This window comes from Haliotis asinina, unplaced genomic scaffold, assembly GCF_037392515.1.
Source record: "Haliotis asinina isolate JCU_RB_2024 unplaced genomic scaffold, JCU_Hal_asi_v2 scaffold_67, whole genome shotgun sequence".
Classification (NCBI taxonomy): Eukaryota; Metazoa; Mollusca; class Gastropoda; order Lepetellida; family Haliotidae; genus Haliotis; species Haliotis asinina.
In genome coordinates, this window is record NW_027133934.1 from 40657 (window position 1) to 65284 (window position 24628).

Genomic DNA, 24628 nt, shown 5'->3' on the forward strand with positions numbered 1-24628 from the left:
TCACCAAACGATTTTGGTGCCGTTCTGCTGTGGTGCCGTTTTAGCTATAACCCAAGAAAATGTGCCATCCCTTTGACATATCCAACTATTTTATCTGGAATTAATTACACGGTGTGAATAGGTAAATGTTATTGTCTCTGCACAGAAATTGCCAGATTTAGCGATTTTATTTTGATTTTGTTTGATAAACTTTCCAACATTCACAAAGTTGACAGCCGTAGATGACCTGAAAGGGCGTGGCCAAACTCGCGGTCTTTCTAAGTGACACAATACGAAGGATGTTTGAAACTACGTGTTCATAAGCAGAATCTGAACACATATACATTGAAAGAAACCGACTCAATACCTACATAATGCAGATCATGAAACAATATCACAATATTTGTAATTGTACCCACCCTTGATGAAACCGGAAGCACGTACACGGCATGGCACTCGTGGAAGTAAAATATGAACGAGTTGGAAAACGACCATTGATACATTTTCTAAACTGATTCAAATTCCTGTAAGATCCATACTATACACCAGAATTACCTTTCAGTCAACCTCAGTTATTTACTGTTAGTTGTGTTCAATAGCAGTTGTCATTTGTTGCTTGTGTTGTAGTATTTCTCCTCAAGTTAGCCGTCGATGTGTTGATCTTTCGTTTAGCAAATCCGAAGTTGATGATTTTCGTGGTCTATTTTTTTCAAAGAATGTTCTGACACGGGGAGACTTATAAATTGTCAGTGTGTCGTAACAATAACATTATATTGTTCTGTGTATATCGTCACAAGAAGTACAATTTTGATGATTGAAGATGTCATGAAAATATTATTTTTCCTTTTGCAGAAACGAACGAAACCAAAGCTAGTGTGAGAATATAACGTACAGTAAATGTATTTCATAAACATTAATTACTGCTTAGAAAACAACTGTCATCGTCTTTGTGAATCGGTATTTAATTTAGACATTGAAACAGCTAAACATCACATCTTTTGTACACGAATTTGGAGCAAAATTGAAATTATTTTGTTACTCCAAACAGCTGAGCTTTCGGTGTTAATTCTACCTAGTATAATGCAGGTAATGTTTCAGATCAAATTGTTTAACGTGTGTGCATATTTGTATAAAAAAATCATGTCATGTGGCTCACTCCGTGGCTCCATACAGCTTTTAGATATTGCACTAGTGCAATCTGAACTGCAAAATGTACCTCATGTTTATGGCCATACTTTTTACCTACTTGCACACTGTCTATCAACACTCTATGTTCATATTTTACTGTTAAAACAGACTTCATCTGGGAAACAGACTGATGATCCAAACTCTTGGAGCAGTGATTACACTGACAGTGATTGAAAGACAGACTCATTTTTTTCTTGTGATGAAATTTCGTGAAGTCATATGAAATTATCATACCAGACCTAGAATAATTTTGTTGTAGTGATGTTTTGAATATGGAATATCAAAACTACAAGTGACAGATAATTAAGTGTTGAGCAGGAGGTGCAACCTGTGTTAGTCTGTGGCATCAAGGTAATCATGTGGTGGCACCAGGGACAAGTAGATTTCTTTTTTTCCTAATACTGAGCTCTGCAGTGAGTGTTTTTTTGTTGTCCAGTTTGGAGCTACTCATTATGAATTCAATTTAGATCTTTTCATTGCCATATTTATATGACAAAGACATATATATCAAATGCTTCCAGATCTTAAACGAAAGGCTGCTCAGTCCTTGGCATTTTGTTATTCAAAGAAGACTGGTCTTGATGTTTCTTGTTTTATGATGGTTTAGGCTATTGAACACTAAATAAGTTTAGTACATGTATACCACCATCAGACACTTCAGCAAACAGAGACAATCCTTGAAATTTCAATAGACTCATTTCATATTGTGACATAGCTCCTAAACCCAGGAAAAGACAATAAGGTAGAATAATATATATTTACAGAATATGAAGCCTGTTTACTTTCACCAGAGACAATATAACTTATTATGTGTATATGGTTTCTTTTTTATCAAATGATAACATTTTCTGATAAATATACTGTTACTGCAAGAACATAAATGACATTAGTCATGTATGATTCAAAATAATTCAGTAAACAAAGTGGTACTGTTGAAAACAAAAATAGCTCATCACCCATTTGTATTTGATTTACATTTTGGCACGATATTATAAAGAAATAAAATACACAAAATAATATGTAACATCTATCCATATATTTTATGGCATACATGTAGTTGTATTAAAGAATTGTGTAAAATTGTCAGTTTTCAACACTACTGAAAGACATTAATTAAAATTTGGTTATGTACACGTTGCTAATGCATTGACAGACTTTAAGTGTCTTTGCCCTTGTCTATTTTGGAGAGAAAAATAATTGTCATATTATTAATATCAATTAACATATGAAAATATATGAAAAGACTTAAAGTTGTAACCAGTTATGAAACATAAGGCATTGACAAATCTATCATAAATATTCAACAAGAACGTTAATTTATTGCATAAAATTATGAATGTAATTCAACTTGCTCTGAATTTTTCCAATCGTAATATGAACGCAATATCTATCAAATCATCTCCGATTTCATGTGAAACTATAACTGAAAATATATTTTAGTTTATAAAACATGTATACTGCAGTTCCTACTACACTAAGTCGTCACAAAAAGAAAAGCATGAATGTTATTTTGAAACACAAATGCCACTCCCATATCCGCGCACCTGTTGTTGAGAATGATGTTTGTAAACGTTTTTGTGTCGGACCATGAGAAAAAAAGAATAAGCTGGGATCAACATGCATCACACTTATATCTTTGCTATCTTTATACTTAGTGGACAATAAAGTAATGTGCCTAATATGAACAAAAATTCAAATAAAGATACTTAAAAACTTGCATGTGCAGTGTTGATCGACTACTGTTTCCGGGTCACGGGAGCATACAAGGTCAAACTGGTTCGGCTATGTGCGAATTATATAGTCAAAAATACACCAAGAAAATTCTATGAGCTCTGATTAATCATTTTAAACAGTTATTTGTGCTAAAGTTGGGTTTGTCAGACGAAATATCTCCAACTTTTCTGTTAATATTCAATTAAGGATTGACTTTGTATTTCTTTCGTTGCATTGAAGTATGAAACTAAAAACCAAGGTGCAAACTTTTGTAAGAATCCGCGGATTCTTACAAAAGTTTGCACCTTGGTTTTTAGTTTCATACTTCAATACTTCAAGAATCCGCGGATTCTTACAAAAGTTTGCACCTTGGTTTTTAGTTTCATACTTCAATGCAACGAAAGAAATACAAAGTCAATCCTTATAATTAAATTCAGGAACAAATACTATACCCTGTCAACAATATTTTCTTTAAACGTAATCAAATTCATGGAAACAGATATCTTTGTTACCACCGATTAACATTTTCGGTGTAAGAATTTGGTAATGACGTGACATGACTCACGTGACTCATCTACATAAAATGACACGCCTGCCAAACCATGAGCCAATCAGAATAGAGCACCCCCAAACAGCTGTCAATCAACCAAGCTAACATCGGTCAACGAATCAGAGTGGAACAACTCAACGTGACGCGTCCCAGTATCGGCAAAGTTTCAAGTTCAAACGTTTGAATTACTGCCTGCGAACTGAAAGAGACAGTTTGAAAAGTGAGAAATGGAAATGAAGCCCGATGATATGAAGTTAGTGGAACTGAGATTGTAGTATTTGCGCAAGCAGAAAGAGGCTGTGATGTGACTGGGATTGCGATGCCATGAACTGATGTTCCAACGTGCGCACGCTCTTGTCGAGGCGTTGCAACCTTATTAACGTTCACGGATAATTTTGAGTTGTTTGTTTATGTTAACCACAATGTATCACTTCAATGTTTACCCAAAGTTCATTAAGGTACCCGAGTGCAAGGGAATTCCCCCGCTGTGTAAAGGGATTCCCCGACATTCCTCAGGTCCGAAAGTAGTCCGGTTCGGTGGGCGTGGCTTATTTTTTTCAGATTCATTGGGAAATGAAATCAAAAGAAATGTTCCCAGTTAACCAATCAGATTGCCAGAATTTTAATGAACACAATAAAAATTTAATTATTAACGAATGAATTTCATCAGGCAATCCCTGTCTGTGACATCACATCCGGTGACCTTTGCATTTACTAGAAAACAAGTTAAATTTCACGATCTTAATTTTCGTCTGTCTCTCGTCATACTAAACAGAAAATGATACATGAAACACTTGTAGAATGAGAAATTCTCCCTCTTTCGCCAGGTCATACACAGAAGAGTTCTGTAATCTTTCTTCTGACCAAAAAAGCTATATTTTATGTAGGAGTTGGACGAAGCGCGCCATGTTTGTTTTTCGTACGTGTAACACGATCTAAGACCGTCTTTTTGCGGGTTTGTGCAAAACTAATTGAACCATAACAATTGAAATTTGCACTCATGAATGTTTATAAATCATGTATTTTATTCTGCTATTTTCATGACATGACACGTTTGAATAAACGTAATAGTGCCATCTCAATAAGACCTATCATGACATCGAAAATATGATTTGTTTATGACGAACGTTTTCGATTATTTTTTTTCAGAATTAATTTTTAATTTGTCGTCGTGAGGATATCTGCCGATACAAATATACGAAATTAAAGTCAGATACTTATGAAATATCAGTAGTAAGAATATTGAAATCGGTTTGCGATAATTGGACAATCTATACGGCTCCTAATATAAAACGCATCCGGCTGTCAATCGAGCAGTTCAGTTAAATTCAATAAAATTTTCTTTATTTATGTTTGTCTTGTAATTAATATCTGTACGTTTAAAATTATCTGGATATTTTTTTTATAATAATGTTTATTTTTGTATCTAGTATTAATGAGCTGAATATTTTTTCAGTTGTTCCTTATTTAATGACACACCGACTGTTTGAAATCACCCACCCTCTTATCAGCGCCTTATGCTGAAATTAATTCAGCAGGCTAAAGGTTAAATATGTGTGCCTATAAATTTCATAAAATGTACAAATAATATTTATTAATTTTATCAGTTCTACTTATAAGGTTGAATTAAATCGCTGTTTATTAACCTGTTCATATGAAACTGCAATATTTGTCCCAAAGTATTGAATATTCTACATCATAGGAACTAAAGCACATGTTGCAGTATTGGCTATGTGTGATCTTCCAACACTTGTCTAGAGGCTTAAAATGTGGTAAAGGACACGTAATGAGTCAATTTCCCATGTAAATATTATTCAAACAATCAAAAGCTTTCAAAGAATAAAAACGCATACCTTATATCCACATATGAACATGGATATATACAAATACTGAAATCAGTTTCATGAAAAAATGTCTGAATGATACGCAAAATATACATCACAATACTAAAAGTGCAATCGGACTGATATGGCCATTGTGTTTTCTCTTGTTCAACCGACCTTCACCTCAAAGAAATTGCCTAATATGTGCAACAATGTTGACGTGTGACATCACTACCTATGACCAGTTTCTTTCAAAATGGCAGCTTCGCTGACAAGGGTAGACAGGATTTTATGAGGACTCTTTCCTTGATTCAGGGATCTTTTGTACATAAATGTGAGATGTAAGTAATCAGAATTATTCTGACTATCTGTGCATTGTTATATGTTTTTATAGCTTACATTGTAAAGGACGGAAGAAGCCAGAAATGCTGATGAGTATCGCTCTCATTCTACGTCATTCGTGTGTCAGTTATGGCGTCACGCTGCACTAAAAGTTTGACAGTTTCAAATGAATTATCAAATGATTGCATTGTATCTATTTTTAATTTGCTATTTCTTGCTACGTTACTCTTCTGCTCAATATTCTAAGCCATTGTAAGCAATAATTACATGGCTGGATGCTGGAAAATTTCCGAAAATGCTACGCAGTGTAAAATCAGAATTTTTTTGTTTACATTTCAAACAAGTGCTGTCTTTCGAGCACAGTGTTCGTTTTCATACCTAGTATCTTTTGTTTTGTTTTATCTAGACAGTTGGTATTGGTGACAAAAACCATTTGTAATTTGATTCTAAGATATGAGGGGAATTAAATGATGCATTTCTCGTAGCTGACTATGAAATATAAGCGAAGTAGTAGGCATCTCAATACCAGCAGTCTCGAAACAGGATTTTGTAAACACCATCCAATATGTAAGTGCATTTTCGAAAACATCCCAACCAATTCTGCGTTCATCAGCGACGTTTCAGAATTATCATTACTGGTTACATGAATACTTGATATCAGTGATCAATAATATGCTATTTTTGAGATTCAATACTCACAGTATTTATCCGACTTTCACATTTCCAAACATATAGCAATAACGCTCTGAATCGCGATTTTGGATACGGTGAAAAATGGCGACATTTACGATGAAGCCTATTTTGAAAAGCAATTTTAAGTACTTTAGCGTGGTCTGAGATAATAGTGGATGGTATCAAGAAACAGGGAATTTTCCACAGAATTCAAAACAATGAAGTATATATATGTGCGTGGTATTCAAAGTGAGGGGTGAAGAGAAGGGACATATATGTCCCTGTGGCATCCAGGGGTTAAATCAACGTTCGTGATCATTATTTACATTAAAAGTGGTACATGTTAATTTCAAAGTCAGAAGAAACGGGATTGGTTTACCATAAATTGGGAGTAGTGCACTTTACCTGGCGCACTATGTGTCACTAACATAATTGCCATGATAAACTATTAAAAATCTTAAACACTTGTTATTACCTACCGAAGTTACTACATTTCATCCGCCATATTGTTTGAAAATGGCTTCCGTGAGACGGCGTCTAGCTTTACCTGATACTGAGAAAACGTAAATCTTTAAAAAGAAAATGTTGTTCATTCACATCATCAAGAACAATTCAAATAAAATGGCTATATGGCGGTTTTGTTAATAAAAAGGAACGAATTAGGACAATGTGCTTATTGTGTGAATTTCTCACAACATTGGCTTTGCGTGATCAAGTTAAATGTGAAGGTCATATTTAAACTGATTCTTTGGATGATATGCGTGAAGTGCTTAGCGCTTTTAGTTTGTTTATGTAGACAAGAACCCAGTCAAGGTCATATTTGTCTAAGCGGACTTGCACGTTTCTTCGAGGTAAACTTGATGGTTGATAAGAAACGTAGATATTTCATTTGATGACACACCACGGAAGTAGGCATTTTAAGTTATTATTTTCAGCCCATGTATCCACCCACTAATCAAACGATGCTTGTCAAACAGCATTAGAATATTTTTCACAACAACACATCGATGATTTAGAACCTGTCCACTGTTTCTCAATCTCATTGAAATGGACGCGACATGATTGAAAATATCTTGAGCGACTTGTTAAAAATGTGTAGTTTCTGAATAGGCTTTTCTGCATTTTTGAATGATTGATTCTGTATATGATACCATGTCATCTTTTAGTCAGTGCTAAGGATATGGCTGGCGCTGCACTCAGCAATATTTCAGCTATATGTGGGTGCTAAGAATATGAAGTTGGTGTGATCATACACTAAGCTGTATAAAGGAGACCCTCGACGATCCATATTAGAGTTGATCTTCAGCAAGCCACGTTTGTCATAAGAGGTGACTAACGGAAATGGGTCGTCAGGCTCGCTGACTTGACTGACATGTCATTGTATACCAACTGAACAGATAAATGTTCATTCTGTTGATCATAGGATTGTCTGATACAGACTTGATTATTTACAGACTTCCGCCATATAGCTGGAATCTTACTGAGTGTTGCGTAAAACTAAACTCACTCATAGGGATAAAACTATAACACGGTATGAATTGAAATGCAATATTTTGCCTTCACTTCTGCATGCTGTAATGCAATCGGAAAATTTTTTTTTTCATTTTTGCACTGTAATTTTATCAACCTTTTTAAACTTTTTCTAAAATGTCAAGAAATCAAAGCATTTTGTAACAATCTATGCATTTATTTGCTGGAAGTAAGCTCTCATATGCTGAGCCAAATAGAACTGAACTAAAGGCCTTGTATCTATCATACTGTGGTAAGAGTACACAGTTTCATCAATACTCATTCACCTTGTAAAGAAAGAGGCTTGTATATCTCTATGTTATTTTCAATGACAAGCAATTTTTTTTCTTGAGATAATGATACTTGCAAGTTAAGCTGATTTTCTAATTGCAAGAGTCTTTTTCCTCTTATGTGTGTAGCACAGAATATTCTTTCCTTTGATGACTGTTATGATCTGTTTTTATTGTCAACTGTTTCAAATGTCACTGGCTCAGAAGAGATACAGTACTGGACCCAGATTTTCGAAGCTCTCTTAGCATTAAGATAGTCATAAGTGCCATACATTAACATTAACTTACGACTATCTTACAGGAATGGCAATTTTCCACAAATCCGTGGAAGTCTGCTGATTTAAATGCAAATCGATTGGTCCTGGACCCTGTCAGGCACCTGCAGCCCCCATACCCCCCAGATGATTTTTGCCACCACTGCTCTTAGCACTAAGAGAGGTACAAAAATCCAGGCCCAGCAGTTTGCATCTCTGATTGGCTTGATATCTTGATGATGTTGAATGTTGTAAGAAGTCTGAATAAATTGTGTTGTCAAGCTTGGTGAGCTGATTGATTGTTTGGCATCATGTCCTTATGCTGAGGATTATTGCTGGTAAGATTGGTTAGAATAATCTCTAAGTAACACCAGTCACTTCTGTTGCAGGTCCACACTTGACTATTTACAGAGTAGAACAGGAATACAGCTTACTGCAGCATTAAGCAACTGCTCTGAATTATTATTTGCAAGTAACAGTTGATATTCCCCAAGATATCTTTAGCTGTGCTTGACTTATTTTATTCTTGAGAAAAATACAATATTTTGAATATGAGGTGATAAGTGAGTTGAAACGAGCGAGTGAGTGAGTTTAGTTTTACGTCGCACTTAGCAATATTCCAGCTATATTTCGACGGTCTGTAAATAATCGAATCTGGACCAGACAATCCAGTGATCAACAACATGAGCATCGATCTGCGCAATGGGGAACCGATGACATGTGTCAACCAAGTCAGCTAGTCTGACCACCCGATCCCGTTAGTCGCCTCTTACGACAAGCATAGTCACCTTTTATGGCAAGAGTTGAAACGAATAAAGTGATAAAGATATTAGTACACATAATAGAGTCAGTGAATTAGGATTGTTAAATATTCCTAATGTTTTCAGAGGATGAGGAAAATAAGGAAACACCTTGTCTATGATGTTCTTCACAAAAGTGTGGTGACAGGATTGATCGGACTGACCGCAATAGGATGTGGACTGCTGACTTGGAGGGGTTACAGATACCTGACATGTGAGTAACCTGCAGTGCTCCACTTTATACAAACTATGTAAGCATCAAACTGAATCTCTTTAGTAGTTACAGATTTTTTAAATAGTCCTTTTTCTTGTGTATCTGGATACCTGGCCAAACTGCTTCACTCAGTAAATGAAGAGACATGCCCTCAGTCATGTTGACTACATCTTTCTTCCCTTGATATTCAGACATAAACTGCATAAGGGCAAAAAGTAGAAATCCAGTAAGAAGACAAAGATCTTTAGTTGAACACTTATGCTACCAGTGCATATAAGTAACAGCAACACGTAAATCATTATGAAACTTGACCTCGTTGCATGTATGCATGTGAACAAGAATTAGACTTCAACATTTGCATGTTTACACCAAATGTAGAGTTATTGGTAAAGTTTTACACAGAACAGAAAAAGAAGAAGAGGAATTTGGGGTATTTCTTTTGCAGATGTTCGGCCGCTTCAGTTGGAAAGGAAACGGATGCTGGCTGAAGAACAGATGAGGATGGAGCAGAATGAAAAGGAGGCGGAGCTGCTACGACGTCAGAAAGAGGCTGAAGCTCTGTAGAGAATAAGAACATCTGAAAGTGTGATAAAAAATTGTAAAAAGACTCTCCCTAGTCTGAACGGTGATGCAACATGACCTAAAAGAATAACAACCAAGAAGACCATACTGTACAGGCGTTAAACAGCAGAACATCTGGCTTGATTTGATTTAGACCTATGGACAAGATTGTAATTCTTCAAGATGACAAGAGGAGTCCATTTTTGTAACAACCTGCATGTTTGTTAAATGCTGAAAATGTCAAAATAATGCATTTAGGGGAGGGCATTAGTTTTTAATGTTGGGTTACACACTTACTTACCCTAATCTCATCAACATGGATAACAAATGAATTGAACTCTTATTTGCATATAGAAATATTTCAGAATGACTAAATGTTATGAAGGAAATCATTAACATCAGTACAGTGTGCAGCTTCACTTTTCGCAAAGTTGACAACTCATATTTTGTTTGTGATTCTGTCTTATGACCCCATCCCTGTCCCTGACACACAGGCCCATCAAAATATTCCTCTTATTCATCCTCAAATTACTGCAGATGCTGGCCAATGGCGACTTGCTGTTTTTTCCAACTCCCTGATCCAACAAATAAAACATATAGATCTTTTGGGTTTCATTTCTATAATTAGGTTTGTATAAGTTTTGTCAGGTCAAGGATCTGGAATGTGTGGACATTGTGTATGTAATGGTTTGAATGCTAGTGATAAACGGAAATCACATGCGAGGAACAGGCACAGAAGAACCTGTTTCTACATGTTATAGTATCAGTGTGTCAGTGCTGCTGTATATGTGAATGTTCAGGAAGGATTAAACTTTTCATCATACTGTAGAAGTTGTCTGTCAGTCTGTGTTAACCATGTCATGATCACAAATAATGGTAATTTAAGACCTTTTTGCTGTGAGCTACTGAAGTACAGGATATGAAAAATCTATAGAGTTTTATGACAAATTTGTTCAGTGATGGCAAGACGAAAATACAACATAAGGGTTTTTGCTTGATGTAGATAAACATACAGGCCACTGAACAATACATGGCAATGTGTAATAGCATAAAATTGGGTTGACCTGATGACGCTGAGTGTTATCATCTCTTTTCTTTTGAATTTGAACAAGAAACAAACTTAGACATTTTAAAATATTAACATTTTCAGTGATTCTGTTTAATGATTTTTTTTTCTAAATTACATGAAAATCATTCACTTCTTGACATCACAGCATCATCACAATATCATGTTTAGTACAAAGGTTATCTTGAAAGACTGTTTAAGCGTACCTGACCTGATAGTCAGTTTTTACATTATGAACATAGATATATGTTTCCTTTGACACTCAGGTTTGCAGTATATTGGGGTGGTGGTGTTGGTGTTCCTGTGTGAAGTGATGACTCCAACTGTGAGGCTTACGAACATACAGTCAGCTCTCATCTATCCGACACTCAATTCGACAATCACGTTAATCCAACCAAAAACTATTACAATGAGAATTGTGTCCATCCACAAAGCTCCAAAAAGGTGCATATTTACTTAAAAAACAAATCACATTTACTCAATTAATTACAATTATGAGAGTACAAAAACATACAAGAATCACTTCAAACCCAGTAGGTATATACAACCTTTTGCACTTGACTCAATTAACTGAACTGGCTTGCATATGATAATTTATTGCGGCACCCAAACTCTACACCAGCATTAGCAAATGTTAAGTGATGCCTATAAAAACATACACTATTACAGCGGTAGTTACATGACTTCCATGTTGAGTGTTTCAAAAAGGTTGGCAACTGTTTGTCAACACAAGAATTACTAAAAACTCAGGCCTACTGAGAAGCATGTATATTTATATATTACAAAGTGTTAATTACCCCATATGGGTAAGAAACTCTGAGTAAACATACTCAATTCTTTAAACTAGTGGGAGAATACAAAATGCTAGTTACTCCTCAAAAAATGCAATTACTTATAACTAAACGGACATGGGAGTAACTACCCTATTGCTTGAAAAATTATCTGGAGCTCAGGATCCAGATCTCTCTCCAGTTGGCAAGAAAATGTTCAGTCAGTCAAAACCAAAACACTAAAGAAAATATTTAAAAGGTTCAACTGGTACACTGTATAGACTTCAGGCTTGACCCATCCATGTTAAAACAAATGTAAAGTCACAATCTGTAGGTCACAAGTACATGTACAACTAAAAGAGTGCAATAGCTGTGCTTGAAGATGTGCGCGAATGGTATGTAAAAGAATTGGAAAACTTCTTAGATTTGCTCATCCATAGTTTGAAGATGTTTTACAGGTATTTACAGTTTCGTTTTCTCCAATCTCCCCCTGATATTTGGAACATTAATGTATTATCAAATTAATAGTAGTGTGGTTATCTTAAGTAATTAGAAACGAACTAGATGGCATGGCAAGATTTTTACCTGATATCACGATTTGACAAAAGTAACCACACATCAAGCGAGAGGCTTGTAAGTTCCCTCAATCATCAAGTAATATGGCTTTATCCCCCTTCTAGCAATATTCCAGAAATATCACAGAAGGGGACACAGAAATGCTCCATAACCAAGGACTGTGTGGTGAGTACGAACTATTTCATAGGTACTGGGATGTAAAATAGAACAATTGTTACCCATATTTCAGAGGGATCGAACATGTAAACTTTGTACCTGCAGGTAAATACCTAATTACCAAACGAGAGATGCTAATAATCCCATATGTTTTTTACGTCTGCTTCATAAAGTACCTAGAGAGCATGTTGAAAAAAGAAAGTTTGTTATTAATGATGCAGATTTTTTACTCAGCTGATTAGAAAAATAGCTTGGTCCAGGGGTTAAAAATGCAAAGGTAGGGGTTGGCCATTACAGGGTTTACAGTTGTCTGGATGCTGCGTAAGCTCTATCACCCCGCAGAATCTCCTTAAATTCATTTTAAAACAGTATACTATGAAGTATAACTGAATAAGTTTTCCTTAGGCTTAGCTGAACAAATCAAACCTTGATAAACTTGTGAGTTAATTTACGTCATACTCACAATAGTGTATACCAAACAGAATTTTGTACACCATAACAGGCAAGCACACACACACTTCTCTCCTCTAAATATGGGTTGTTTCTTAATGAAAGGCAACAAACAAGAAACACTTACTCTCATCATGTATTTATATTTTATTGCATCACAACAGTTATTGAGGAGTGACAGTTCCAATGATACACAAATGTTGTCATATTCGCCCTGGAGATGTGTTGACAACAGCACCACTGATCACACAAGCACAATGATACACACACATCCTTGTCTCTCACACTAATTAATGGTAGATAATAACGTGCATGACCATAATGAGGCTCAGATCATAGAAAATAAACTTTGTACTAATCTAGATAACAAATCTACAACAAAAATATCATACATCAATTTCATAATCATGGCTTACAGCCATTATTTTAACATGCGTTTTATGAACACCATATCATTGCATTACATTAAACAGACATGACTGATGTCACTGAATATTTTAGATATTGCCTCAACTTCTTTGTACCAATGAATGTGTAACTACCCCATTTCTGTAGGACCAGAATTTGTTCAGGGTGTTTCTTGTGAGGAAAAGGTGAGTGAGTGAGTGAGTTTAGTTTTACGTCGCACTTAGCAATATTCCAGCCATATGGCGACGGTCTGTAAATAATCGAGTCTGGACCAGACAATCCAGTGATCAACAACATGAGCATCGATCTGCGCAATGGGGAACCGATGACATGTGTCAACCAAGTCAGCTAGTCTGACCACCCGATCCCGTTAGTCGCCTCTTACGACAAGCATAGTCACCTTTTATGGCAAGAGTTGAAACGAATAAAGTGATAAAGATATTAGTACACATAATAGAGTCAGTGAATTAGGATTGTTAAATATTCCTAATGTTTTCAGAGGATGAGGAAAATAAGGAAACACCTTGTCTATGATGTTCTTCACAAAAGTGTGGTGACAGGATTGATCGGACTGACCGCAATAGGATGTGGACTGCTGACTTGGAGGGGTTACAGATACCTGACATGTGAGTAACCTGCAGTGCTCCACTTTATACAAACTATGTAAGCATCAAACTGAATCTCTTTAGTAGTTACAGATTTTTTAAATAGTCCTTTTTCTTGTGTATCTGGATACCTGGCCAAACTGCTTCACTCAGTAAATGAAGAGACATGCCCTCAGTCATGTTGACTACATCTTTCTTCCCTTGATATTCAGACATAAACTGCATAAGGGCAAAAAGTAGAAATCCAGTAAGAAGACAAAGATCTTTAGTTGAACACTTATGCTACCAGTGCATATAAGTAACAGCAACACGTAAATCATTATGAAACTTGACCTCGTTGCATGTATGCATGTGAACAAGAATTAGACTTCAACATTTGCATGTTTACACCAAATGTAGAGTTATTGGTAAAGTTTTACACAGAACAGAAAAAGAAGAAGAGGAATTTGGGGTATTTCTTTTGCAGATGTTCGGCCGCTTCAGTTGGAAAGGAAACGGATGCTGGCTGAAGAACAGATGAGGATGGAGCAGAATGAAAAGGAGGCGGAGCTGCTACGACGTCAGAAAGAGGCTGAAGCTCTGTAGAGAATAAGAACATCTGAAAGTGTGATAAAAAATTGTAAAAAGACTCTCCCTAGTCTGAACGGTGATGCAACATGACCTAAAAGAATAACAACCAAGAAGACCATACTGTACAGGCGTTAAACAGCAGAACATCTGGCTTGATTTGATTTAGACCTATGGACAAGATTGTAATTCTTCAAGATGACAAGAGGAGTCCATTTTTGTAACAACCTGCATGTTTGTTAAATGCTGAAAATGTCAAAATAATGCATTTAGGGGAGGGCATTAGTTTTTAATGTTGGGTTACACACTTACTTACCCTAATCTCATCAACATGGATAACAAATGAATTGAACTCTTATTTGCATATAGAAATATTTCAGAATGACTAAATGTTATGAAGGAAATCATTAACATCAGTACAGTGTGCAGCTTCACTTTTCGCAAAGTTGACAACTCATATTTTGTTTGTGATTCTGTCTTATGACCCCATCCCTGTCCCTGACACACAGGCCCATCAAAATATTCCTCTTATTCATCCTCAAATTACTGCAGATGCTGGCCAATGGCGACTTGCTGTTTTTTCCAACTCCCTGATCCAACAAATAAAACATATAGATCTTTTGGGTTTCATTTCTATAATTAGGTTTGTATAAGTTTTGTCAGGTCAAGGATCTGGAATGTGTGGACATTGTGTATGTAATGGTTTGAATGCTAGTGATAAACGGAAATCACATGCGAGGAACAGGCACAGAAGAACCTGTTTCTACATGTTATAGTATCAGTGTGTCAGTGCTGCTGTATATGTGAATGTTCAGGAAGGATTAAACTTTTCATCATACTGTAGAAGTTGTCTGTCAGTCTGTGTTAACCATGTCATGATCACAAATAATGGTAATTTAAGACCTTTTTGCTGTGAGCTACTGAAGTACAGGATATGAAAAATCTATAGAGTTTTATGACAAATTTGTTCAGTGATGGCAAGACGAAAATACAACATAAGGGTTTTTGCTTGATGTAGATAAACATACAGGCCACTGAACAATACATGGCAATGTGTAATAGCATAAAATTGGGTTGACCTGATGACGCTGAGTGTTATCATCTCTTTTCTTTTGAATTTGAACAAGAAACAAACTTAGACATTTTAAAATATTAACATTTTCAGTGATTCTGTTTAATGATTTTTTTTTCTAAATTACATGAAAATCATTCACTTCTTGACATCACAGCATCATCACAATATCATGTTTAGTACAAAGGTTATCTTGAAAGACTGTTTAAGCGTACCTGACCTGATAGTCAGTTTTTACATTATGAACATAGATATATGTTTCCTTTGACACTCAGGTTTGCAGTATATTGGGGTGGTGGTGTTGGTGTTCCTGTGTGAAGTGATGACTCCAACTGTGAGGCTTACGAACATACAGTCAGCTCTCATCTATCCGACACTCAATTCGACAATCACGTTAATCCAACCAAAAACTATTACAATGAGAATTGTGTCCATCCACAAAGCTCCAAAAAGGTGCATATTTACTTAAAAAACAAATCACATTTACTCAATTAATTACAATTATGAGAGTACAAAAACATACAAGAATCACTTCAAACCCAGTAGGTATATACAACCTTTTGCACTTGACTCAATTAACTGAACTGGCTTGCATATGATAATTTATTGCGGCACCCAAACTCTACACCAGCATTAGCAAATGTTAAGTGATGCCTATAAAAACATACACTATTACAGCGGTAGTTACATGACTTCCATGTTGAGTGTTTCAAAAAGGTTGGCAACTGTTTGTCAACACAAGAATTACTAAAAACTCAGGCCTACTGAGAAGCATGTATATTTATATATTACAAAGTGTTAATTACCCCATATGGGTAAGAAACTCTGAGTAAACATACTCAATTCTTTAAACTAGTGGGAGAATACAAAATGCTAGTTACTCCTCAAAAAATGCAATTACTTATAACTAAACGGACATGGGAGTAACTACCCTATTGCTTGAAAAATTATCTGGAGCTCAGGATCCAGATCTCTCTCCAGTTGGCAAGAAAATGTTCAGTCAGTCAAAACCAAAACACTAAAGAAAATATTTAAAAGGTTCAACTGGTACACTGTATAGACTTCAGGCTTGACCCATCCATGTTAAAACAAATGTAAAGTCACAATCTGTAGGTCACAAGTACATGTACAACTAAAAGAGTGCAATAGCTGTGCTTGAAGATGTGCGCGAATGGTATGTAAAAGAATTGGAAAACTTCTTAGATTTGCTCATCCATAGTTTGAAGATGTTTTACAGGTATTTACAGTTTCGTTTTCTCCAATCTCCCCCTGATATTTGGAACATTAATGTATTATCAAATTAATAGTAGTGTGGTTATCTTAAGTAATTAGAAACGAACTAGATGGCATGGCAAGATTTTTACCTGATATCACGATTTGACAAAAGTAACCACACATCAAGCGAGAGGCTTGTAAGTTCCCTCAATCATCAAGTAATATGGCTTTATCCCCCTTCTAGCAATATTCCAGAAATATCACAGAAGGGGACACAGAAATGCTCCATAACCAAGGACTGTGTGGTGAGTACGAACTATTTCATAGGTACTGGGATGTAAAATAGAACAATTGTTACCCATATTTCAGAGGGATCGAACATGTAAACTTTGTACCTGCAGGTAAATACCTAATTACCAAACGAGAGATGCTAATAATCCCATATGTTTTTTACGTCTGCTTCATAAAGTACCTAGAGAGCATGTTGAAAAAAGAAAGTTTGTTATTAATGATGCAGATTTTTTACTCAGCTGATTAGAAAAATAGCTTGGTCCAGGGGTTAAAAATGCAAAGGTAGGGGTTGGCCATTACAGGGTTTACAGTTGTCTGGATGCTGCGTAAGCTCTATCACCCCGCAGAATCTCCTTAAATTCATTTTAAAACAGTATACTATGAAGTATAACTGAATAAGTTTTCCTTAGGCTTAGCTGAACAAATCAAACCTTGATAAACTTGTGAGTTAATTTACGTCATACTCACAATAGTGTATACCAAACAGAATTTTGTACACCATAACAGGCAAGCACACACACACTTCTCTCCTCTAAATATGGGTTGTTTCTTAATGAAAGGCAACAAACAAGAAACACTTACTCTCATCATGTATTTATATTTTATTGCATCACAACAGTTATTGAGGAGTGACAGTTCCAATGATACACAAATGTTGTCATATTCGCCCTGGAGATGTGTTGACAACAGCACCACTGATCACACAAGCACAATGATACACACACATCCTTGTCTCTCACACTAATTAATGGTAGATAATAACGTGCATGACCATAATGAGGCTCAGATCATAGAAAATAAACTTTGTACTAATCTAGATAACAAATCTACAACAAAAATATCATACATCAATTTCATAATCATGGCTTACAGCCATTATTTTAACATGCGTTTTATGAACACCATATCATTGCATTACATTAAACAGACATGACTGATGTCACTGAATATTTTAGATATTGCCTCAACTTCTTTGTACCAATGAATGTGTAACTACCCCATTTCTGTAGGACCAGAATTTGTTCAGGGTGTTTCTTGTGAGGAAAAGGTGAGTGAGTGAGTGAGTTTAGTTTTACGTCGCACTTAGCAATATTCCAGCCATATGGCGACGGTCTGTAAATAATCGAGTCTGGACCAGACAATCCAGTGATCAACAACATGAGCATCGATCTGCGCAATGGGGAACCGATGACATGTGTCAACCAAGTCAGCTAGTCTGACCACCCGATCCCGTTAGTCGCCTCTTACGACAAGCATAGTCACCTTTTATGGCAAGAGTTGAAACGAATAAAGTGATAAAGATATTAGTACACATAATAGAGTCAGTGAATTAGGATTGTTAAATATTCCTAATGTTTTCAGAGGATGAGGAAAATAAGGAAACACCTTGTCTATGATGTTCTTCACAAAAGTGTGGTGACAGGATTGATCGGACTGACCGCAATAGGATGTGGACTGCTGACTTGGAGGGGTTACAGATACCTGACATGTGAGTAACCTGCAGTGCTCCACTTTATACAAACTATGTAAGCATCAAACTGAATCTCTTTAGTAGTTACAGATTTTTTAAATAGTCCTTTTTCTTGTGTATCTGGATACCTGGCCAAACTGCTTCACTCAGTAAATGAAGAGACATGCCCTCAGTCATGTTGACTACATCTTTCTTCCCTTGATATTCAGACATAAACTGCATAAGGGCAAAAAGTAGAAATCCAGTAAGAAGACAAAGATCTTTAGTTGAACACTTATGCTACCAGTGCATATAAGTAACAGCAACACGTAAATCATTATGAAACTTGACCTCGTTGCATGTATGCATGTGAACAAGAATTAGACTTCAACATTTGCATGTTTACACCAAATGTAGAGTTATTGGTAAAGTTTTACACAGAACAGAAAAAGAAGAAGAGGAATTTGGGGTATTTCTTTTGCAGATGTTCGGCCGCTTCAGTTGGAAAGGAAACGGATGCTGGCTGAAGAACAGATGAGGATGGAGCAGAATGAAAAGGAGGCGGAGCTGCTACGACGTCAGAAAGAGGCTGAAGCTCTGTAGAGAATAAGAACATCTGAAAGTGTGATAAAAAATTGTAAAAAGACTCTCCCTAGTCTGAACGGTGATGCAACATGACCTAAAAGAATAACAACCAAGAAGACCATACTGTACAGGCGTTAAACAGCAGAACATCTGGCTTGATTTGATTTAGACCTATGGACAAGATTGTAATTCTTCAAGATGACAAGAGGAGTCCATTTTTGTAACAACCTGCATGTTTGTTAAATGCTGAAAATGTCAAAATAATGCATTTAGGGGAGGGCATTAGTTTTTAATGTTGGGTTACACACTTACTTACCCTAATCTCATCAACATGGATAACAAATGAATTGAACTCTTATTTGCATATAGAAATATTTCAGAATGACTAAATGTTATGAAGGAAATCATTAACATCAGTACAGTGTGCAGCTTCACTTTTCGCAAAGTTGACAACTCATATTTTGTTTGTGATTCTGTCTTATGACCCCATCCCTGTCCCTGACACACAGGCCCATCAAAATATTCCTCTTATTCATCCTCAAATTACTGCAGATGCTGGCCAATGGCGACTTGCTGTTTTTTCCAACTCCCTGATCCAACAAATAAAACATATAGATCTTTTGGGTTTCATTTCTATAATTAGGTTTGTATAAGTTTTGTCAGGTCAAGGATCTGGAATGTGTGGACATTGTGTATGTAATGGTTTGAATGCTAGTGATAAACGGAAATCACATGCGAGGAACAGGCACAGAAGAACCTGTTTCTACATGTTATAGTATCAGTGTGTCAGTGCTGCTGTATATGTGAATGTTCAGGAAGGATTAAACTTTTCATCATACTGTAGAAGTTGTCTGTCAGTCTGTGTTAACCATGTCATGATCACAAATAATGGTAATTTAAGACCTTTTTGCTGTGAGCTACTGAAGTACAGGATATGAAAAATCTATAGAGTTTTATGACAAATTTGTTCAGTGATGGCAAGACGAAAATACAACATAAGGGTTTTTGCTTGATGTAGATAAACATACAGGCCACTGAACAATACATGGCAATGTGTAATAGCATAAAATTGGGTTGACCTGATGACGCTGAGTGTTATCATCTCTTTTCTTTTGAATTTGAACAAGAAACAAACTTAGACATTTTAAAATATTAACATTTTCAGTGATTCTGTTTAATGATTTTTTTTTCTAAATTACATGAAAATCATTCACTTCTTGACATCACAGCATCATCACAATATCATGTTTAGTACAAAGGTTATCTTGAAAGACTGTTTAAGCGTACCTGACCTGATAGTCAGTTTTTACATTATGAACATAGATATATGTTTCCTTTGACACTCAGGTTTGCAGTATATTGGGGTGGTGGTGTTGGTGTTCCTGTGTGAAGTGATGACTCCAACTGTGAGGCTTACGAACATACAGTCAGCTCTCATCTATCCGACACTCAATTCGACAATCACGTTAATCCAACCAAAAACTATTACAATGAGAATTGTGTCCATCCACAAAGCTCCAAAAAGGTGCATATTTACTTAAAAAACAAATCACATTTACTCAATTAATTACAATTATGAGAGTACAAAAACATACAAGAATCACTTCAAACCCAGTAGGTATATACAACCTTTTGCACTTGACTCAATTAACTGAACTGGCTTGCATATGATAATTTATTGCGGCACCCAAACTCTACACCAGCATTAGCAAATGTTAAGTGATGCCTATAAAAACATACACTATTACAGCGGTAGTTACATGACTTCCATGTTGAGTGTTTCAAAAAGGTTGGCAACTGTTTGTCAACACAAGAATTACTAAAAACTCAGGCCTACTGAGAAGCATGTATATTTATATATTACAAAGTGTTAATTACCCCATATGGGTAAGAAACTCTGAGTAAACATACTCAATTCTTTAAACTAGTGGGAGAATACAAAATGCTAGTTACTCCTCAAAAAATGCAATTACTTATAACTAAACGGACATGGGAGTAACTACCCTATTGCTTGAAAAATTATCTGGAGCTCAGGATCCAGATCTCTCTCCAGTTGGCAAGAAAATGTTCAGTCAGTCAAAACCAAAACACTAAAGAAAATATTTAAAAGGTTCAACTGGTACACTGTATAGACTTCAGGCTTGACCCATCCATGTTAAAACAAATGTAAAGTCACAATCTGTAGGTCACAAGTACATGTACAACTAAAAGAGTGCAATAGCTGTGCTTGAAGATGTGCGCGAATGGTATGTAAAAGAATTGGAAAACTTCTTAGATTTGCTCATCCATAGTTTGAAGATGTTTTACAGGTATTTACAGTTTCGTTTTCTCCAATCTCCCCCTGATATTTGGAACATTAATGTATTATCAAATTAATAGTAGTGTGGTTATCTTAAGTAATTAGAAACGAACTAGATGGCATGGCAAGATTTTTACCTGATATCACGATTTGACAAAAGTAACCACACATCAAGCGAGAGGCTTGTAAGTTCCCTCAATCATCAAGTAATATGGCTTTATCCCCCTTCTAGCAATATTCCAGAAATATCACAGAAGGGGACACAGAAATGCTCCATAACCAAGGACTGTGTGGTGAGTACGAACTATTTCATAGGTACTGGGATGTAAAATAGAACAATTGTTACCCATATTTCAGAGGGATCGAACATGTAAACTTTGTACCTGCAGGTAAATACCTAATTACCAAACGAGAGATGCTAATAATCCCATATGTTTTTTACGTCTGCTTCATAAAGTACCTAGAGAGCATGTTGAAAAAAGAAAGTTTGTTATTAATGATGCAGATTTTTTACTCAGCTGATTAGAAAAATAGCTTGGTCCAGGGGTTAAAAATGCAAAGGTAGGGGTTGGCCATTACAGGGTTTACAGTTGTCTGGATGCTGCGTAAGCTCTATCACCCCGCAGAATCTCCTTAAATTCATTTTAAAACAGTATACTATGAAGTATAACTGAATAAGTTTTCCTTAGGCTTAGCTGAACAAATCAAACCTTGATAAACTTGTGAGTTAATTTACGTCATACTCACAATAGTGTATACCAAACAGAATTTTGTACACCATAACAGGCAAGCACACACACACTTCTCTCCTCTAAATATGGGTTGTTTCTTAATGAAAGGCAACAAACAAGAAACACTTACTCTCATCATGTATTTATATTTTATTGCATCACAACAGTTATTGAGGAGTGACAGTTCCAATGATACACAAATGTTGTCATATTCGCCCTGGAGATGTGTTGACAACAGCACCACTGATCACACAAGCACAATGATACACACACATCCTTGTCTCTCACACTAATTAATGGTAGATAATAACGTGCATGACCATAATGAGGCTCAGATCATAGAAAATAAACTTTGTACTAATCTAGATAACAAATCTACAACAAAAATATCATACATCAATTTCATAATCATGGCTTACAGCCATTATTTTAACATGCGTTTTATGAACACCATATCATTGCATTACATTAAACAGACATGACTGATGTCACTGAATATTTTAGATATTGCCTCAACTTCTTTGTACCAATGAATGTGTAACTACCCCATTTCTGTAGGACCAGAATTTGTTCAGGGTGTTTCTTGTGAGGAAAAGGTGAGTGAGTGAGTGAGTTTAGTTTTACGTCGCACTTAGCAATATTCCAGCCATATGGCGACGGTCTGTAAATAATCGAGTCTGGACCAGACAATCCAGTGATCAACAACATGAGCATCGATCTGCGCAATGGGGAACCGATGACATGTGTCAACCAAGTCAGCTAGTCTGACCACCCGATCCCGTTAGTCGCCTCTTACGACAAGCATAGTCACCTTTTATGGCAAGAGTTGAAACGAATAAAGTGATAAAGATATTAGTACACATAATAGAGTCAGTGAATTAGGATTGTTAAATATTCCTAATGTTTTCAGAGGATGAGGAAAATAAGGAAACACCTTGTCTATGATGTTCTTCACAAAAGTGTGGTGACAGGATTGATCGGACTGACCGCAATAGGATGTGGACTGCTGACTTGGAGGGGTTACAGATACCTGACATGTGAGTAACCTGCAGTGCTCCACTTTATACAAACTATGTAAGCATCAAACTGAATCTCTTTAGTAGTTACAGATTTTTTAAATAGTCCTTTTTCTTGTGTATCTGGATACCTGGCCAAACTGCTTCACTCAGTAAATGAAGAGACATGCCCTCAGTCATGTTGACTACATCTTTCTTCCCTTGATATTCAGACATAAACTGCATAAGGGCAAAAAGTAGAAATCCAGTAAGAAGACAAAGATCTTTAGTTGAACACTTATGCTACCAGTGCATATAAGTAACAGCAACACGTAAATCATTATGAAACTTGACCTCGTTGCATGTATGCATGTGAACAAGAATTAGACTTCAACATTTGCATGTTTACACCAAATGTAGAGTTATTGGTAAAGTTTTACACAGAACAGAAAAAGAAGAAGAGGAATTTGGGGTATTTCTTTTGCAGATGTTCGGCCGCTTCAGTTGGAAAGGAAACGGATGCTGGCTGAAGAACAGATGAGGATGGAGCAGAATGAAAAGGAGGCGGAGCTGCTACGACGTCAGAAAGAGGCTGAAGCTCTGTAGAGAATAAGAACATCTGAAAGTGTGATAAAAAATTGTAAAAAGACTCTCCCTAGTCTGAACGGTGATGCAACATGACCTAAAAGAATAACAACCAAGAAGACCATACTGTACAGGCGTTAAACAGCAGAACATCTGGCTTGATTTGATTTAGACCTATGGACAAGATTGTAATTCTTCAAGATGACAAGAGGAGTCCATTTTTGTAACAACCTGCATGTTTGTTAAATGCTGAAAATGTCAAAATAATGCATTTAGGGGAGGGCATTAGTTTTTAATGTTGGGTTACACACTTACTTACCCTAATCTCATCAACATGGATAACAAATGAATTGAACTCTTATTTGCATATAGAAATATTTCAGAATGACTAAATGTTATGAAGGAAATCATTAACATCAGTACAGTGTGCAGCTTCACTTTTCGCAAAGTTGACAACTCATATTTTGTTTGTGATTCTGTCTTATGACCCCATCCCTGTCCCTGACACACAGGCCCATCAAAATATTCCTCTTATTCATCCTCAAATTACTGCAGATGCTGGCCAATGGCGACTTGCTGTTTTTTCCAACTCCCTGATCCAACAAATAAAACATATAGATCTTTTGGGTTTCATTTCTATAATTAGGTTTGTATAAGTTTTGTCAGGTCAAGGATCTGGAATGTGTGGACATTGTGTATGTAATGGTTTGAATGCTAGTGATAAACGGAAATCACATGCGAGGAACAGGCACAGAAGAACCTGTTTCTACATGTTATAGTATCAGTGTGTCAGTGCTGCTGTATATGTGAATGTTCAGGAAGGATTAAACTTTTCATCATACTGTAGAAGTTGTCTGTCAGTCTGTGTTAACCATGTCATGATCACAAATAATGGTAATTTAAGACCTTTTT

At 36.1% G+C, this 24628-nt stretch overlaps 1 protein-coding gene and 4 long non-coding RNA genes across 5 annotated transcripts in view; 4 read left to right on the forward strand and 1 right to left on the reverse strand.

Annotated features, from left to right (window-relative positions):
* The window catches only part of LOC137270383 (uncharacterized), a 31125-nt gene extending 24323 nt beyond the window's left edge, over positions 1–6802 (reverse strand). The window contains exon 1 of the mRNA XM_067803946.1: positions 6747–6802. The gene's annotated coding sequence lies outside the window, so the exon portion shown is untranslated. The remainder of the gene's footprint in view (positions 1–6746) is intronic.
* A 202-nt stretch (positions 6803–7004) lies between these two features.
* LOC137270379 (uncharacterized) lies at positions 7005–10723 on the forward strand. The gene is made up of 3 exons (XR_010955295.1): positions 7005–7118; positions 9208–9334; positions 9780–10723. It is a non-coding gene; the product is annotated as an uncharacterized lncRNA (long non-coding RNA).
* Positions 10724–13856: 3133 nt separating this feature from the next.
* On the forward strand, positions 13857–15336 carry LOC137270380 (uncharacterized). Its single transcript, XR_010955296.1, has 2 exons — positions 13857–13947; positions 14393–15336. It is a non-coding gene; the product is annotated as an uncharacterized lncRNA (long non-coding RNA).
* Positions 15337–18469: 3133 nt separating this feature from the next.
* On the forward strand, positions 18470–19949 carry LOC137270382 (uncharacterized). The gene is made up of 2 exons (XR_010955298.1): positions 18470–18560; positions 19006–19949. It is a non-coding gene; the product is annotated as an uncharacterized lncRNA (long non-coding RNA).
* A 3133-nt stretch (positions 19950–23082) lies between these two features.
* LOC137270381 (uncharacterized) lies at positions 23083–24562 on the forward strand. Its single transcript, XR_010955297.1, has 2 exons — positions 23083–23173; positions 23619–24562. It is a non-coding gene; the product is annotated as an uncharacterized lncRNA (long non-coding RNA).
* Positions 24563–24628: the final 66 nt, after the last annotated feature.